The sequence below is a fragment of the Barbus barbus genome, assembly GCF_936440315.1.
Source record: "Barbus barbus genome assembly, chromosome: 12".
In the NCBI taxonomy this organism is placed as follows: domain Eukaryota; kingdom Metazoa; phylum Chordata; class Actinopteri; order Cypriniformes; family Cyprinidae; genus Barbus; species Barbus barbus.
In genome coordinates, this window is record NC_136740.1 from 10,247,269 (window position 1) to 10,267,031 (window position 19,763).

General features: G+C 39.8%; 1 pseudogene across 1 annotated transcript; it reads right to left on the bottom strand.

The window, feature by feature from the left end:
* Nucleotides 1-1,577: 1,577 nt before the first annotated feature.
* Nucleotides 1,578-13,964, bottom strand: LOC306878517 (magnesium transporter MRS2 homolog, mitochondrial-like; annotated as a pseudogene). The gene is made up of 12 exons: nucleotides 13,762-13,964; nucleotides 10,320-10,474; nucleotides 10,171-10,244; nucleotides 10,033-10,069; nucleotides 9,476-9,586; nucleotides 9,184-9,357; nucleotides 6,440-6,570; nucleotides 3,359-3,476; nucleotides 3,090-3,242; nucleotides 1,965-2,082; nucleotides 1,739-1,852; nucleotides 1,578-1,649 (listed from the first exon to the last, which is right to left on the bottom strand). The product of its transcript is annotated as a magnesium transporter MRS2 homolog, mitochondrial-like (transcript).
* Nucleotides 13,965-19,763: the final 5,799 nt, after the last annotated feature.

A 19,763-nucleotide genomic window follows, 5' to 3' on the forward strand; every position in this document is an offset into this window, starting at 1 on the left:
GCGCGGCTTTTGCTCGGACAGAGGATGAGAGAGGGGGGGGTGAGAGAGAGAGAGAGGATGAGAAAGAGAGAGAGAGAGAGAGAGAGAGACGGGGGAGGTTTTTGCGTCACAGTACTTGGGCCAGTCAGAGGTTTTGTCTCAAAAACTAGTAAACTTGACATGAAACTAGTCAACATGAACATAATTTTTTGGAATTTCCGGTCAAAATGTTGTCTATGTGTGAAGCCTACTTGGCTTCGAGACAGACTTCGTCAGGGTTATTAAACTAGCTGTGTCGGGAGCGTAGTAGCTGGTCCAAGTTAGACGCAGCTGTTTTTTCTGGTACTGGAAAAAAAACAAAAACAAAAAAAAAAGTTTCAAACTGGTATAACAAGCTGGTAACTAGTTTGTTGTTGGTCTAGTTTGTTGTTTTGTCATCTGTTTTAATAAATATTAAAAAAGAAAAACATTTGCTTATTTAGAATTTAAATGAATACAAGTTGATGAATACAAAATGATTTTCACATTCGCGAACTATAAACTATCTACCACCATTTACACAGACTATGTAAATCAAAATTTCAATTGCAAACCCATTCAGACAGAGCTAAAAGTTAATCAGATGCAGGCTACAGTTTATCATAGTTGCTATTGTTTTATTTATTTTGTAGCAACTGTTGCTATAATAACCTATCAGTCACCACTGCTGAAAAACAAATAGAATTCTATTTCTGCAAATATTTTTGTATTGTTTGAATGTTATCCCATATTAGTCACGTCCCTACAGTAGTAACACTAACAGTCATTTGTTTTAGCTCAAAATATGGTTGATTATGGAAATTTTTATGCCAATGCAATTATTTTAAATCACGTTTCATTTTTATTTTTTTTCCTGTAGATTTTATTATTTTTGGAATGCTAAAACATTTTTCATTAGTAAGATGATGTTTGTAATGTTGTCTTCTGGGATATACATCCTATCTGTGAATATTTTGGGGAATAAAAATAATGAGTGGAAGGAAGTGTTGTAGTGGGGGTTTATCTCCCCCTGCTGTTCTGTCCTGATATAAGCGAAGTTCAAACACGCTTTACATAATGCATTATACACTTCCTTTATAGAGCACTTTTCATGCAAATAGAGGTTCAAAGTATTTTAATAAGAACTCAAAGTTTGAATAATGTACACACAAGTGCATTAGTACTCAAAAACATCAAATGTTTTATTCTAGATGCCTAAAATAAAAAGCCAACAACAAATGAATGTTTATGTTTTATCAAAGTTATGTATTCATAAACATGTTTTTAAGGGAAACCAGGGAAACTGAGTTACTGGCAGATCATTTTGTTTTTACAGTCAATAAAAGGTATCTGATGTATATCATTATGTCAGTGATATTCACAATAAATACAGAGATTATTCCAAAACCTCAAGACAAATATCACATAGCAAAATAAAAACGTGATAAACCTTAATAGATAAATGTCATTTTAAATTAGACGGTGGTGAGTTGTACATAATACTGAAAAATACAGTATGCATAAAAGTCAGAGATATGGAGAAGGAGGGAAAAAATACTGAAAAAGCAGCAGTCACACTATCATCTAATTCCAGGTTTAATGTCTGTTGCTTTTAAGGTGCCGATTTGATTTTTCCTCCAAACAGGGGGAATCTGTGAAAAGACCAAAAAAAATAAAAAAATAAAAGTTACAATCATCACTATAATGGTAAACATGGAGGAGTATTATGAGTGTTACGTACAGGAGGTGGAGAGCTGGGTTCTAAATGCCGTCCCAGAAAAGAGAGAAGTCTTCTCCAGATGAGTCCACTGCCCAGGAACATCAACCCTGTCACTAACCAAAACGCACGCGGGTCCTACGCACACAGATCAATGTGGGTCAATAAACAACATGTACTCAAACAGACTGATAACACTGTACGCAATGCTGGCTATAACAACAGTCAACTGTAGTAAAATGGTACCAACCTCTTCAAAAGAAGATTCTAAATTCATTCCAAAAGCCACATCCATCAGACCAAATAAAGAGAGCAAGAAGGTTCCCATGGTGAGCTGGAGGTTCAGTCGCATCATGACATTACAGTGGTTAAAGACAATTTAAGGCACTTGTGAATAGAGTGAAATTTTAACTTAATCAGTTTTCAATAATAGTTATCATTATACTTCCCCAGTTAAGTAATCACAGTACTTTAAAGGGATAGGTGCACCCCAAAATGAAAACTCTGTCATTAATTACTCACCCTCATGACGTTCCAAACCCGTAAAACATCCGTTCATCTTCGGAAGACAAATTAAGATATTTCGCTCAGTGACCCTGCATAGACAGCAACGCAACTGAAATGTTCCCAGACCCCAAAACGTAGTAAGGACATCAGTAAAACAATCCATGTGACATCAGGGTCACAGAGCGCTCAGATTTCATCAAAAATATCTTAATTTGTGTTCCGAAGATGAACGAAGGTATTACAGGTTTGGAATGACATGAGGGTAAGTAATTAATGACATAATTTTTATAATAATATTTAGGAATAAAATATTACATAAATAAGGTGTATGATATATGAACAAACCTCTCTGTTAAATCTTCAGAATATAGATGCTACAAAAGAGATTTCTGGCTCAGTGTGGGATAAGACGCATTTTAATAAAATGGTCTTTAAAGATATGAATTGTAATTGAAATCAAAAGGCACAAATAGATAAAGTGTAATAACACTTAAATGTGCATTTTTGATGTCTAAAAGAAAACAAGTCATGCAAGCCACATTCCCTGAAATCTCAAAACTGACCAGCGCATGAAAAAACAATGGTTTTGCCCGAAATGCCTTAAAAACAGACTGTAAATAACAGATGAAATTAAAAATGACGCCCATAAGTTCTTAATTAACTTGATTCTTAATTAAACTTTTTACTTTTTTTTGGAAAACAAAAGAAGACTTCTCATTTATGGGTGAACTATTCCCTTGGGGCATATGATCTGCATATAAATCTGTTCTTTCAGTTAAATAAAGCAATCAACAATTTCAATCATGATCCAGTTGCCTTTAATGCCTTAGTGCAGATAAACGCATTATGTCTGCCGCCGGTACAGTACCTATCCAGGTTAATGAAGATGACGCTTTCAGAATCATCGATGAGGTCTTTCAGCTCTCGAGCTTTGTTTCCCAGCTCCTCTGCTTGCATGAAGTAATTCTCCAGCAGTAACTCCATCTCTTCAGCGTGATCTATGCCCAGACTGCTCTTCTCACTGGCCCCATGTGACCATAAACATACCCACATACAAAAACAGACACACCAACAGAGATACCAGATCCACACAACAATGATCAGATATTTACACTGACATCAAGAATATTTGTGTACATATAAATGTGTTGCATTTTGAAACTTAATGGCTGTGATTTGAGACAGAGTTCATCTATTAGCTCATCCTCATACAGGACCTTTAAACACTTTAATGTCCGTCTCGAGCTCTGAGAGGCTGCAGGGAGAGAAAATGTTTTTACTCTCAAACTAAATTATAGATCAAAGCTCAAAAAATTTGAATATCGTGAAAAAGGTCAATATTTTTTGTCACTCATTTCAGAAAGTGAAACCCATATATGATATAGATTCATTACACATAGAGTGAAATATTTCAAGCCTTTCTTTCTTTAAATTTTGATGATTATGGCTTACAGATAATGAAAACCCAAAATTCAGTGTCTCAGAAAATTTTAATGTTACATAAGATCAATAAAAAAAGGATATTTTAAGTCAAGTCAAGTCACCTTTATTTGTATAGCGCTTTTAACGATGTAAATTGTGTCAAAGCAACTGCACAATATCAAAAAAGGAAAATAGTGTGTCAATAATGTAAAATGAAAAGTTTTAAACAGAAATGTCAGGCTTCTGAAAAGTATGTTCATTTCTATGCACTCAATAGTTGGTTGGGCCTCCTTTTGCATGAATTACTGCATCAATGCGGTGTGGCATGGAGGCAATCAGCCTGTGGCACTGCTCAGGTGTAATTGAAGCCCAGGTTGCTTTGATAGCAGCCTTCGGGTCATCTGCATTGTTGGGTCTGGTGTCTCTCATCTTCCTCTTGACAATACCCCATAGATTCTCTATGGGGTTCAGGTCAGGCGAGTTTGCTGGCCAATCAAGCACAGTAACACCATGGTCATTGAACCAGCTTTTAGTACCTTTGGCAGTGTGAGCAGGTGCCAAGTCCTGCTGGAAAATGAAATCAGCATCTCCATAAAGCTTGTCAGCAGAAGGAAGCATGAAGTGCTCTAAAATTTCCTGGTAGATGGCTACGTTGACTGTGAGACAGTACTCCAGGAGGATAGCCCATCGTTTCAGCGACAGCAGAGACACTCAGAGCCTGTGGCAGGGGATACAGACCATTACGGACTACAAGCCCCCACCACAGACCTGTGACAGCACCATCCCCCTGCTGAATGAGCTGAATGCCTTCTTTGCTCGCTTTGAGGCACAAAACAGCACCACTGCACAGAAGACTCCACCTCCTCCCGGCGACCAGGCGATGACGCTGTGAGGAGATTCCTCAGCAGGATCAATGCACGCAAAGCTCCGGGTCCTGACAACATTCCTGCATTAAGGCATTAACACATCCAGCACCATCACACTGAACACTGGGGCCCCCCAAGGATGTGTGCTGAGCCCCGTCCTCTTCACTCTGCTGACCCACGACTGCACACCGTCACACAACTCTAACCTTTTCATTAAGTTTGCGGATGACACGACTGTGGTGGGTCTCATTAGCAACAGAGATGAGACAAACTACAGGAGCGAGGTGAGCTGCCTGGCCGGGTGGTGCAGTGACAACAATCTCTCTCTGAATGTGGAGAAGACGAAGGAGATTGTTGTTGACTTCAGGAGAGTACACACTCAGCATGCTCCTCTGACCATCAACGGTGCGACTGTGGAGAGAGTGAGCAGCACCAAGTTCCTGGGTGTGCACATCACAGAGGACCTCTCCTGGACTAACAACACTGTAGCACTGGCCAAGAAAGCACAGCAGCGTCTCTACTTCCTCCGCAAACTCAGAAGAGCCAGAGCCCCCGCCCCCATCATGTGCACCTTCTACAGAGGCACCATCGAGAGCATTCTAACTAGCTGCATCACTGTATGGTATGGCGCAAGTCACTTCAACGCATACACACAGCTTCTTCAGTCTGCTGCCATCAGGGAGGAGACTGCGGAGTCTCCAGGCGAGGACCAGCAGACTGAAGGACAGCTTCATACATCAGGCTGTCAGGAAGCTGAATTCCCTCCAGTCCTTGCCCCCCCTCCCCTCTTTTACCCCATGCAACACTGAACTCTGATACTACGACCCCCCCCCCCCCCCCCCCCCCCCCCCCCTGCCATTTAAATGTTAGGGGCTTTAGTTAGTTTATATAAAGTGCCCCCAAGTGTGATATTTTTTTCCAGGTTTTTTCCAAATTGTTCAGACATAAAAAATGATGGTTTGTATGAATATATGAAGAGTTAATTTGCAAAAACGGATAACTCAGTTTTTTAAAATTTTCAAAAATCATGTTTTTTCATTGTGCATTCCAATTAATTTCAATCAAACTAACACAATAAAAACATAACTGAAAAAACAAAAACAAAAAAAAAAGTTTATATATATCCTCTACAAAAAAACTCAAATTAGTCTAATGTAATTAATCCTAATTACAATTTAAAATGTAATTATTCATATTGCAATACTGTACTGTACATCACAGAATAAAAATAAATATTGAAATGTAATTTTTTTCCAACAATGTGTAGCCCCAGTACAGTAATATTAATCGATTGGTCAGTTTCAGGCACTTTTTTATTAACACTAATGATGGACAAACCTATATATTTTGAAAACTGACTAGTCAACTAAGACATGCTCTATAATTAGGTTTTAATAACACAAAACTATCACAGACAGACTTCACAGCAAAGACAGACTCGTGGCTTATGCACTATAATGGAAACATTGCTCACAGTAGGCAATTTTTAATTATACAGTACTTGAAATTTATTGTTAACTGCAATTGCTGGCAACTGCAATTATTCTCCTTCAAAGCACCACCATAAAAGAATTACAACTACAAGCACAAAGGGGGAGGGGGGGGGGGGGGGGGGACGACTAGATAAACACATTACTAAAAAAACTAATTAGCTGTTAGACGGCCAAGTCAACCATCCTGACTCATCCCTAATTAACACAAGAAAAACCCAACAAAACAATTGTATCGTTTAATAACTCTGGATAAGCTTCATACAGCAATTACCCAACCAATTATGTTACAGCAATCCTTCATTAAGAATAGCTAATTAGAAAGTTCTTAATGGTGTAGTTAAATGCCTCTTGCATTTGGGAACATAATGTTCTAAACACAACAATATGGCTGGGGAAAGACTTTTAGTCCAGTTTTTTAATTAAGTTAATGAACTCACCTCTTGCCATTACGCAGGAGCATATGAAGTTTGCTGCGGTCGGCAGAGAGGAGCTTTGGGTCGACCAACGATTCCAAACAATCCAGAACCTGAGGCTGAACTTCATTGAGCTGCATCTGCAGCACATTCACCTGTGCCAGAACATATGCTAACCCATATGCAACAACGCATGTTTGCAGATACAAACATGGAAAAATTATTACTAGACACAGAGACCGAGAACAAAAACATGGACAAAAATCAGACTGTGGTATGAAATAACAATTCCACACTACCCACTATGATCTCCATCTATTAATAACTCAAAATAATAAATATGTTTATGATGCACTTACGGCTGCTTTAATTTTAAAAACAGTAATATTATGAAATATTATTTTATTCCTTGTTTGTTTTATATATTTTTAAAATGTAATTTATTCCTGTGGTGCCAAGATTAAATTTTCAGCTGCCAATACTTGAGTCTTTAGCATCACATGATCCTTCAGAAATCATTCTAATATGCTGATTTGGTGCTCAAGTAATCTTTATTATTTTTATCAATATTAAAAACAGTTGTGTTGCTTATTTGTGTGACAACTGTGTAAACTGTGACATTCTATTAATGTGGTTTCAAATAAATGTTGCTCTACTGAACTTTCTATTCATCAAAGGAATATTGTAAGTGTCTTTACTGTCACTTTTGATCAATTTAATGCATCATTGCTGAATAAAAGTAATTTCTTTAGGGGGAAAAAAAACTATTAACTGACACTTTGTATCAGTAGTGTATGTGTTATTTTATTCATAATTATAAATGTAATTTCTAGTTCTGTCAAACGATTAATCGCATCCAAAATAAAAGTTTTTGTTTACCTAATATATGTGTGTACTGTATATATTTATTATGTATATATACAGTATCTCACAGAAGTGAGTACACCTCTCACATTTTTGTAAATATTTTATTATATCTTTTCATTCGACAACACTGAAGAAATGACACTTTGCTACAATGTAAAGTAGTGAGTGTACAGCTTGTATAACAGTGTAAATTTGCTGTCCCCTCAAAATAACTCAACACACAGCCATTAATGTCTAAACCGCTGGCCACAAAAGTGAGTACACGCCAAGTGAAAATGTCCAAATTGGGCCCAAAGTGTTAATATTTTGTGTGGCCACCATTATTTTCCAGCACTGCCTTAACCCTCTTGGGTATAGAGTTCACCAGAGCTTCACAGGTTGCCACTGGAGTCCTCTTCCACTCCTCCATGACGACATCATGGAGATGGTGGATGTTAGAGACCTTGCACTCCTCCACCTTCCATTTGAGGATGCCCCACAGATGCTCAATAGGGTTTAGGTCTGGAGACATGCTTGGCCAGTCCATCACCTTTACCCTCAGCTTCTTTAGCAAGGCAGTGGTCGTCTTGGAGGTGTGTTTGGGGTCGTTATCATGTTGGAATACTGCCCTGCGACCCAGTCTCTGCTTCAGTATGTCACAGTACGTGTTGGCATTCATGGTTCCCTCAATGAACTGTAGCTCCCCAGTGCTGGCAGCACTCATGCAGCCCCAGACCATGACACTCCCACCACCATGCTTGACTGTAGACAAGACACACTTGTCTTTGTACTCCTCACCTGGTTGCCGCCACACACGCTTGACACCATCTGAACCAAATAAGTTTATCTTGGTCTCATCAGACCACAGGACATGGTTCCAGTAATCCATGTCCTTAGTATGCTTGTCTTCAGCTTGTTTGCAGGCTTTCTTGTGCATCATCTTTAGAAGAGGCTTCCTTCTGGGACGACAGCCATGCAGACCAATTTGATGCAGTGTGCGGCGTATGGTCTGAGCACTGACAGGCTGACCCCCCCTCCCCCCCTTCAACCTGGCAGCACTCATACATCTATTTCCCAAACACAACCTCTGGATATGATGCTGAGCATGTGCACTCAACTTCTTTGGTCGACCATGGCGAGGCCTGTTCTAAGTGGAACCTATCCTGTTAAACCGCTGTATGGTCTTGGCCACCGTGCTGCAGCTCAGTTTCAGGGTCTTGGCAATCTTCTTATAGCCTACGCCATCTTTATGTAGAGCAACAATAATTTTTTTCAGATCCTCAGAGAGTTCTTTGCCATGAGGTGCCATGTTGAACTTCCAGTGACCAGTATGAGAGACTGAGGGCGATGAGACCAAATTTAACATACCTGCTCCCCATTCACACCTGAGACCTTGTAACACTAACGAGTCACATGACACCGTGGAGAGAAAATGGCTAATTGGGCCCAATTTGGACATTTTCACTTAGGGGTATACTCACTTTTGTGGCCAGCGGTTTAGACATTAATGGCTGTGTGCTGAGTTATTTTGAGGGGACAGCAAATTTACACTGTTATACAAGCTGTACACTCACTACTTTACATTGTAGCAAAGTGTCATTTCTTCAGTGTTGTCACAAGGAAAGATATAATAAAATATTTACAAAAATGTGAGGGGTGTACTCACTTCTGTGAGATACTGTAAATACACACACTGTAAATATTATATATAAATATATTTAATATACAAACATAAAATTTTTCTGAAATATATACATGCATGTGTGTGTATTTATATATAAATAGTAAATATACACAGTACACACACATATATTATGTAAACAAAACTTTTATTTTGGATCCGATTAATCGCGATTAATCATTTGACAGCACTAGTAATTTATTAACAATCATTATGCATTCTATATTTGTTCAGTGCTCACCCTGTGTTGCAGAATGGCTTCCAGAGCTTTGAACTCAAAGGGCAGTTGGTAAGTAGCCAAATTTCCATCTCCCGCCAGCTGTGCCCCAAGTTCTAACACCAGCCATTTCTCCAGACCGAGACCACAGAAATCCAGCACCTGTAAACACTGCGGTGTCACCACAGCCTTGGGGGACTAAAAATAAATCAATAAATAAACTCACAAAATCTTTGATAGGAAATTGTATTCAACTTCCAAAAGTACAACACAAAGATGAACTATGTTTATGAAACAATCTATAACGTGCCCATACCTCCATGCGTATGATGATGGCATTGTTCCTTGCTGTAATACTTGTTAGGTGCTGGAATCTAAGATCTCCCGCCTGCAAACCAAGCTCCTGATACAACTGTCTTCTTCTTTTCTATAATTTCTTTTTTTTTTTAAACCCATAAGACCCAGATCCATCAATAAAAATCCAACAAAGTAAATTTTCATCATTAAATCAATTTTCTCAGCAAATTCAAAATGTATAATTGGCAAAGTAGAGGAATTACATACATAGTAAAGATTTATTATCATTATTATTATTTAACCTTCTCTTTTTAATAATAAGCATTAAGGGCTTTTTAAACAACATTTCCGGTAGATGTTTTGGTACATTTTGCAGTTTTTGTTAGAGAATATAGTATTTTCCATGCAGAATATAAAAGATCACAACTCCATAATCTTCTTTTTGTGTGTGTAAGATGACCACATCGTTCCAAGATAACTTAAAATTAAGTATAATTTCTTGAGTCAAATTAAAATGAACTAAAATCTCACCTAAACGCTTAACATGCAGTAGAATATGAAAATCAGTCAACTCACCAAATGAGGTCACATTCCCATCAGGCTCAAATTTCATCTGTGAATGAGAATGTGATTTATTAAAGGTAAGTCAGTGACTTTATTGTAAACACAAACTGTGTATTTTGTAAACAAAAAATTGTAAAGTGTTTGTCTTACCACAACAAACACTGGAGCAACACTAGACAGGGCTACTTGGGATGCATCTGTGCCTCTTTGGCGACAGGAGAGGTCTGGCAACAGAAACAAATGTGTTATTCATGTTGTCTGAGCAGCCGAGACATAAACTAACACAGTGCGGCATCTACAGTGTCCCTGAGCTCTCAGCAGCAGTGTGCTGTGATGTGTTTGTAAGAGGGCGTCTGAAAGGTGATTTGAGCTCTTCACAGTTCTCCATGTCCCGCATTTCATCGACACTTTCCTGAGACTCTCTCGACAGACAAACCTCAAACATGGCTCCTTGCTTTAAAACACTGGATTTAAAAGTCAATTTTACCTCCAGCAGGACACCTCGGTGAGGTGGCCTGGAAATTGTGCTTTGTGCATAATTTTTCTCCTCACGGAATGAAAATCTGGAATAGCGAATTGATCACAGTTAAAGGCAAGAGTTTATTTTTTTGAGAAATGGTTGGATCATGGATTAATGTACTTGAGTGATTTATTTGATTCATCTTTAAGAATTTACTCTTATGATTCTTTTTTGTCTAAGTTTTATTTTCCTATAAAAATTTAAAGAATTTTCTGTTGTAATCAAAGCTATTCCCTCTGGGCATATTAATTTAATGTGCATCCTCCTGACTTATTATAAAGTTGATAATAAAGATTGTAATTTCTTTATAAATGGTAAAAATGTATTTGATAAAAAAAATTACTAACAAAGATATAAGACTAGTTTTTAATGAAAGAAAAGAGAGCTATTCCAAGAGGAAACATTTTATTGGAATTCCATCCTAAGGGATGTTAATTGGAGAAAAACATGGCTGCTTCTTTACAAATTTTGCATTACAAACGAGAAATTCACCTGAAGATTTTACACAAAATATACCCAACTAAATGTTGCTCTCTAACTTTATGGATATTGGGAAAGAATGTTCTTTTTGTAACAGTTGTGAAGAGTCTTTACGTCATCTGTTTGTTGATTGCCAGAGTGTACAATCATTTTGGAAATATAGTTGGTGTTTTTCAGTTAAAATTAATCTAATGATAACTCTGAATGTGAAAGAAATTATTTATTTTGAGAATAATGATAAAAATATTCACAATTTTGTAAATTTTATCATCCTGAATGACAAATTTTTCATTCATAAATGTAGATTGGCAAAATCTCCTCCTTTATACAAGGTTTTCTCTAACGAACTCACGTTGTTAATGAAGTCTCTTAAAGTTGTGAAAAATGTAAAAGCTACGTCTATTGTAAGCTATTACGAATCTGTATTTGGCATCTTGTGAATGTCTTTTTTATTTTTATTAGTTTTTTTTTTTTGGTTCTTCAACCATCTTTGGAGCTTCTGTTTTTGATGCCTGTTTTTCTGTAATAATGTTGTTTTCATGTTCTTAATTAAAGAAAGAAAAAAAAAAGAAAAAGAGGCACGCTTTATCTTCTGATGCCTCAGGTCTCCAGTTAGGGGTCACTAACCTTTTTGTGACTGAGGGCTCCCTGAAGGGATAAAACGGTCTCAAAGGCTACTTGTTTGATATACTCCAAATAAATAAATAACTAAAATGATAATCCAGGAAAATTATTATCCAGGATATTAATCCTGGATAATCCAGGAAAATATTTCAGAAAAAAATTATAAAAATAGGCTACCACAATAGTTTTTTTTCCATATCATACAATATTGATATTTATCATGATATCCATTTACCATTAATGGGGAAGGAAATGCTTTACACTTGTTTGTTAGACCTTGAGAATGAAGGTAAACATAACTTTGTTCACAATTAAACTCCACAGAGGACCTACCTTTTAATTTACGGCCTTTAAACTTATTTATTTATTTTTCCCTAAATTCTGTGTTCTGTTTTTTCTGGATTCTGTGTTTTATGAATCAATACAAAAAAAAAATAGCATTTTCATTTTATCAGATAAGATCAGATGCTGCACAACTGAACTGTATAAAATAATAATAATAAAAAAAATAACTTGGTTGTATGATATTCATTCAAATTATATTATTAATAGTATTATTATTATTATGAGAATTGCATTTTAGTATACAGTAGTAATATAATTGGTCAAAATATATTACAAAAGTCAAATATATAATATAAACCGGGCTTTTATTTTGGCGGATTGTCGTGAAGGTCTTTAAGTTTTGGTTTTAGTTTCAGCGTGTATTTGACGGTAATTTTTCTCAAATGCAACTGCATAAAGCTGGTGAAGTAACTCTCAGAGCAGCTCTGGAGATGAAGTGCATGTGTCCATGTCCTCAGATGGTGAAAACACCGCGAGTCACGTGTGTTTGAGTTTGCGTATCAGACGAAACGCTCTCGGTTACTCACGTAACCGCGGTTCCCCGAAATGAGGGAACGAGACAGAATCTTTGACTGAAGCAACTTGGCATTCTAAGATCCTGAGCTCAGTGACATGGCAATAAGAGCAATGTCTCGTTCCCTCATTTCGGGGAACCGAGGTTACGTGAGTAACCGAGAGCGTTCCCCTTCAATTTGGTCACTCTACATTGCTATGGGAACGTATAAAATCCCGCCGTGTCACAGCGATGGAGCCTGGCTCAACTAAGTATGTCAAATTTCCCATTCGGAGCAGTAATGAGAGTGGCAATGATATTGGCGCTCTTAGTAAACACAGCTCAGGTCTACAGGACCTAGTCGAAACCATGTAAAAGTCAGGGGGGGCACGGAAACTACACGATTCTGCGTCACACCAGGGGCGGAGGTAACTCCAGTGAAACAGAGAATGTGAAATGGCGGCGGCTTCGGCGCTCTCACGTATAGATTAGTTGAAATTGTTTAATTTCAATGAAATCATGTGTTATGATGCACGGCTGTAGCGGTGCTCAATAAGCAGAGTATGATGGTGATCAAGTCCTAAAAAACGTGGTGAACTATATCAAAACATTCTGATAAACTGTTAGGGACCGCATTGAATTGGTGGTGCGTCAATACAGGGTGTATACGATCTAGTCGAAACCACTGATACACATCTCAGATCATAGCCGAGGCTGAGTAGGTGGGTGCGCTGCTTGCACTTATAGCACATGCGAGGCAAACGACGACACATCTAGGCTATAAAACCTTGCGAAATTGCTGGGTGAAGACCAGCCTGCCACCGTACAAATGTCCTGAATAGACATGCCATTTGCCCAGGCCCAGGATGACACGAGTCCGCGGGTGTCCCCTATCGGACATTCCGCGCCCTTAGAGCTGTAAGCCAAAGCAATTGCGTCGACGATCCAGTGTGACAGCCTTTGCTTGGACACAGGCAGTCCTTTTGTGCGTCCACCAAAACATACAAATAACTGTTCCGAGAGTCTGAACTGTCTAGAGCGCTCGATATAAGTGCGCACCGTACGTAAAGGGTACAGCAGTGTATTAAGCGGCTCCGCCTGGGTCGGTGTTTCAGGGCGGAAAGCAGATAGTGTTATGACCTGCGCTTTAAATGGAGTCAAAAGCACTTTAGGCACATCCTTTTCTAGGCTGGTCTGCCATCGCATATGTCTCCCCAGCCCATGCTCGATGCATCTGTCGTAACATCCTTTCTCCTGATCACTTGGCCAATACGAACACCCCGGTGATACAGAGTCATATTGCGCCAAGGGGTCAACGTGTGCAAACAGTCGCACGTTACTTTGATGCGCAAGGTGCCCGTGCGCCATGCGTTCTGTGGCACCCGGCTCTTTAGCCAGAGCTGAAGAGGTCACATATGCAGGAGCCCTAGATTGCACACTGTCGAAGCAGCATCCATCTGGCCGAGCATCCTCTGAAAGCATTTTAGCGGGGAAGAACGCCCTAGTTTGAAGACTGCGAGAGAGCTGATCAGTTTTTGTGAGCACTCCTCCGACAGACACGCTCGCATATTGATTGAGTTCAGCTCCACTCCTAAAAAGGACATGTTCTGGCTCGGTACCAGCATGCTTTTTTACATATTTACAGTCAGCCCTAAGCTCTGAATATGAGCGAGGAGTCTGAGTTTGTCGCTGAGCAGCGCACTCTCTGATTGGGCTAAGACTAGCCAGTCATCGAGATAGTTCAGGATGCGCATTCCGCTCTGTTTCAGAGGAGAGAGAGCAGCGTCCACGCATTTCGTAAATGTGCGAGGGGCCAGGGATAAGCCGATGGGCAGGACCATGAATTGGTATGCTATACCCTCGAATGCAAATCTCAGGAAGCGCCTGTGGCGGGGGGCTACCTGAATTTGAAAATAAGCATCCTTTAAATCCACGGAGATAAACCAATCTCCCGGCCTGATATGTGAGAGGATTTGTCTCAGCGTAATCATTTTGAACGAGCGCTTTGAAAGTGCGCGATTCAGCGGTCTCGGGTCCAAGATTGGGTGGAGTCCGCCGTCTTTCTTTGACACCAGAAAATAACGACCGTAGAAGCCGCTCTCGCGGTCTGTGAGAGGTACTGCCTGCACAGCGCGCTTTGCGAGAAGATTGTGTATCTCCTCTCGCAGAACTGAGGCATTCCGCTCCCGTACAGTGGACATTAACACACCGTTGAAACGGGGCGGTCTGCGGAAGAGCTGAAGCGTGTAGCCGTTCTTTATTGATTTCATAACCCACTCTGATACCCCTGGCAGTGCCTGCCATGCTTCTGTGAACTGTGACAGCAGGCGAGGTGGACTGCACACCGTGAGGGATAACTTGCCGTTTGGGGGCAGGAAGTTTAATACCACACGAGTGTGAGAGTGAGTCATGGGGGAGAGGGGAGTGAGAGGAGGAAAATTGCCCTGATATTGAGGTGAGTTTTGTATTTTTTTAGACTTTATTGCACTGCATAGTGGAACAGTCAAAACATGACAATTGCTCTCGCCACCCGCAACAGGCAGGGGGGCGTGGTGAGCACACACAGCGGAGCGAGCGGACATCTTTAGTGGCTCATCTTCGGCGCTGGGTGCAGCTTTCCTCCTCCTAGAGACAGCATCAGGAACGTAGCTTTGATTCCGGTGCCGGTGGTCTGCCGTTTCTGTCAGGGCAGGGTCTCTGGCCTTTCGAGCCCTGATGATGGAGGTCACCCGCGCCGCTGCCGTGGAGTGCAGTGTAATCCAGCTGTTGGACCACTCCTCTCTCGCAGACGCTGCCGCCGAAATGGCATCCTCCTCCTCCTCAGCGCCCACCATGGCACCGAAAGACACCACATCTTGAGCGTCGGGGGAGATACCGTGATACCGTGGACGTCGGGATGCTGATCCTGAGAGGAGGCAAAAATATCTAGAGAGTGAGCATCAGAGATGGAAACGGGATGTAGAGCAAGGAAAAAAGAAGAAGATTAGTGATCTAAGTGAGCGAGGGAAGCATCAGCTGCGTAAAAAGTGGAGGAAGCAGAACAAGAGCAGAAAAGAGAAAGCAGAGGCTAGGAAGCACAGTCTGGACACCTTTCCTCTGAGTCCAGATCCTGTCCAGCAGTCAAACCAGCAGTTAGGATCTACAAGGTCAGGGTAGTGTGCAGTTAGGATTATAAATGAATGGACACATGTAGACAATAAGATGCAGAATACGATTACTATCATTGATGAATAATTGTTTTTACATACGGTGCGCATGACTTGAACCCCTAAGTTACCAGTAGATTTTTGTTTTGTTTCAGGCAACATAAAGAAGAAAAGCGAATTTCCAGGAGGAACAGGGATACACTACACAAAGGAATTGAAAAACTAAATAAATCGCTAGAGAAGGAAAGAAAACGCGCTGACAAATACAGAAAAAGATATAAGCGCTTAAAGAAGAATGACTCTCCTCATTCAAAAATAAAAGTAACTAAGACAGGCAGAGTAAGCTCCAAAATAAAAAAAACTCTACTCTTTCATGAAGCCTTGATTGAAGACATAAAGAATAAGTATTGTAAAGCAAGCGGGGAAGATTGTGAAGAAGTACAGGCTACAAGGATTTGCTGAAAATGCCCTTGGATTTTCAAAGAAGCGTCGCAGTGTTCAGAGTGAAGACCTCTGTTCCACCAAAATAAATCCCACAAACAGGTTCACTGCTGCTTTCAAGTCCGAAGTCCAAACCTTCTTCACCCGAGATGACAACAGTCGGATAACGACTGGAAGAAAACAAACAATTACCAGGAAAAAGGTGAAGAAGCAGAAAAGGTTTTTAGTTGACACAATGAAAAATCTTTAAAAAAAAATTCTCATTGAAAACACAAACACCACATCATACTCCTTTTTCTGTAAGCTTCGCCCATTTTGGGTAGTACATCCCACTCTCTCTGAACAGAACACATGTCTGTGCAAGATACATGAAAATCTCAGATTTGTCGTTGAGAAGTTGCATAATTTGAGGCTCATAGATACTTCAGATCTCGAGAGTTTGACTAAAATGATAACCTGTGACACCTCTAGGAAAATGTGCATGTATGATGAGTGTGAGGAATGCAAAGACAAGACTCTTCAGCTCTCCAGATTTGATGGCTCAGCAAAGGTTGCATTCACTCAATGGGCCACAGCAGAGAAAGCAAGGGAAGATTCGAGGGAGGGTCCAACCACTGTCAAGATCACAGTGAAGAAAACAATGGAGGACACACAAGACAGTCTTGTGGAGTTATTCCACAATCTTCTTCATAAATTCAAAAGACACACATTCAACATAAATCAACAGTACTCCTACTGCAGAGAGCTGAAAAAGAACCTGTCAAAAGAGGAGGCAGTGATCCACATCGACTTCTCTGAAAACTACACATGCAAATACAGCTCAGAGGTTCAAGCTGTCCACTTTGGTTCCTCACACCAACAAGCTACTCTGCACACTGGTGTTTTGTACATAGGTGGTGAAAAAGAGCCCATCTGTTTTAGCACAGTGTCACCCTCCAAACACAAAAGCCCCCTGCTATATGAATCCGGTGCTGAATTATCTACAAGCCACATACCCACATGTATCTGTTCTACACTTTCTGAGTGATGGACCATGTACCCAATACAAACAGAAAGGAAATTTCTTCCTTTTCAGCACAGAGCTTGCAAGACGAGGTCTGAAAGGGGGAACATGGAACTTTTTTGAGGCAAGCCATGGCAAGGGGGCCCCTGACGGTGTTGGGGGAACCTTGAAAAGAACAGCGGACAAGCTGGTGACCAATGGCCGTGACATACCTGATGCCCATGAACTATATAAGGCCCTCACAGAAACATCTACAACTGTTAAGTTGTTTTATGTAGCATCCGAAGCAGTAGTGCAGGCAAAGGATGCCAGGCCAGATTCCACCAGTGCCATACACAATGAAAACCCACCAAGTGGTCACATTTACTCCAGGAGAAATCCTTTACCGGGAAGTTAGTTGCATGTGCACCACGCAAAAGCAGCTGAGATGTCAGTGCTTCAACACACAGCATTTTACTTTTAACAAGACAGCCCAGAAGGTGCCAACAGAGCAATTGATTGGGAAAGCGGAAATATAATTGGAAAGTGGTGTGTGATTAAATATGACAATGACCTTTATCCTGGGATCATCATGGACACAGATGAAACACATGCCCTTGTAAAATGTATGCATCGTATTGGGGCCAACAGGTTCTTCTGGCCTCCAAGAGATGACTTCCTGTGGTATCTCTTCGATGATGTGCTCGAAATCATTCAAGCGCCACAGCCTGTGACATCCCGCCACATGGAAAACCAGAAGGATGTGTGGATGCGCACTCTCCCAGTCACTGTTATGATGCCCATTTCAGTTTTTCAAAGCATGAGCAAGTTTTTCATTACATCTCCTATTTTAATGTCTCCCCTCCTGCAGTTTTTAAAGTTTAAAACCAGCAGTTCATATGGAGAAACATACCACTCCGTCACATTGAACCACCGTCACATCACTTACCACCCCGTCACAGGGTCATTTTGTTAAAAGTTTATGGAAACAAAATGAAATGTTACAGAAATTAATGTTGAATGATGTTCTTATTGTGTGGACTAATCAAATAAATGCAACTTTATTTGTATTTTTTAAGTGAATTTGTTTTTTCACTACAAACAGTGAGGCCATTGAAATGTCAAATTCATTTTTCAAGATTAAAAATCTAAGAATAAAAAAATTAATTAAAATTACAGTCTATTAATGGTTTCCAAAAAAGGGGCATTTTACTATTAGGAAAACATACAATTTTAAAAATATTTTTTTTGTTTTACTACTCTAATGGCATACACATTGTCCGCAATGGGGTGGTAAAAGAAAGGCGCCCTTGCTTGAAGAAAAAGGATAATATTAATAAGGAGTTTGTGCCTGAGGTGGGAAAATATGTTCTTTGGAGGGTTAACAATGTCTTTCAAGTTGTAGTTTTTATAAAAGAAGGTTTGTTCTTAATGAAAATTTTGAAAATTGTGAAGTGGAAATGGTTGTTGATTGAATTGTTGATATCTGCGACTTAATTGTTACATGTTAAAATGTAATTTTCAGTAGTAGAAATGGTTATTTCTGATATCATGAATTCCTTTTTGGATATGTGCATAATTTAATGACAAGTGCCGCCCTTTATGAATGTTTATGGTGGATAGACGACAAGGTAGATAGGCTACTGAGCCCAAAAGAGAACGGTACATTCGATTGCCCTTTCATGAAAATAAAACGCTCCTGTCGGCTATTTTTAATCATTATTTTGTTTTCATTTAGGCAGAGGCTTCTTACACTAACTCCGCCTACTAACGTGTGGTAGACACCGCAAATAATAATAATAATGTAATAATTTAAAATATTTTTGAGCAGAATCTTTCATGCTATATTTTGTTAATATTTATATATTTAATTGTTTCCTTATATTAAATTACAAACTTCATTTGTTTTGTACTAGTATTTATGTGTTACTTGCGAAATCGTTAAAAAGCTGCATGTGCATTTTAATTGACGAATGTAATATGACCTTTAATATGATCTTTATAAACGCATTCTTTAATATAAATATATAGTTACTTGTGTATTTTGCTTGTGCATTAACTGATATTTGGTCATTTTGGGGGAGGGAAAAAAATCTGCGTCATTTGTAAATAAATAAATTTTGAGTGGTCATTTTTGACATTACCACTGTAGATCATAGCAAGTAGGGATAACTGCAGGCTTGAGCAATGGGCGTGGCGAAAGGTTAGGGCGTGCCAAAAGGTAGGGGCGTGGAGAAAGGTCTTAATGATTGGTCGACAAAGCTGTCTGTCAGGGTGTGGGGGTAGGGTTAGGGGTAGATTTTGTTGTACTGATTCACCTTTCGGAACGCCTCATTTCAGCACGCCCATTGCTCCAGGCTGCAGCTACCCCCGTCTCGATCATAGCGATGCTGCTTATGAGCATAAAAAGTCACCAGCGCAGATTGTCATTGCGGCCGCAAGGTGGCGCTCTCCGCCTACATCCCGCTCAAACCTGCCCACAGATACAGTATTCTGAGATTCTGGTTGTACATCTGATCGTACGGTTGCATATTCGAGAAATTAGATGTGAATTATCATCTCAGCTCTAGTCTTTGGCCTCCTGTCATCCACTGAAACCAGCTCGCTGCTGCACCGATGCTGCACTGATGCGCCTGGAATAAAGACACTGCATCATTTCCAATCCGCGAGCGCACAATGAATGAATGAACGAGGCAAGTGATGCTGTAACGC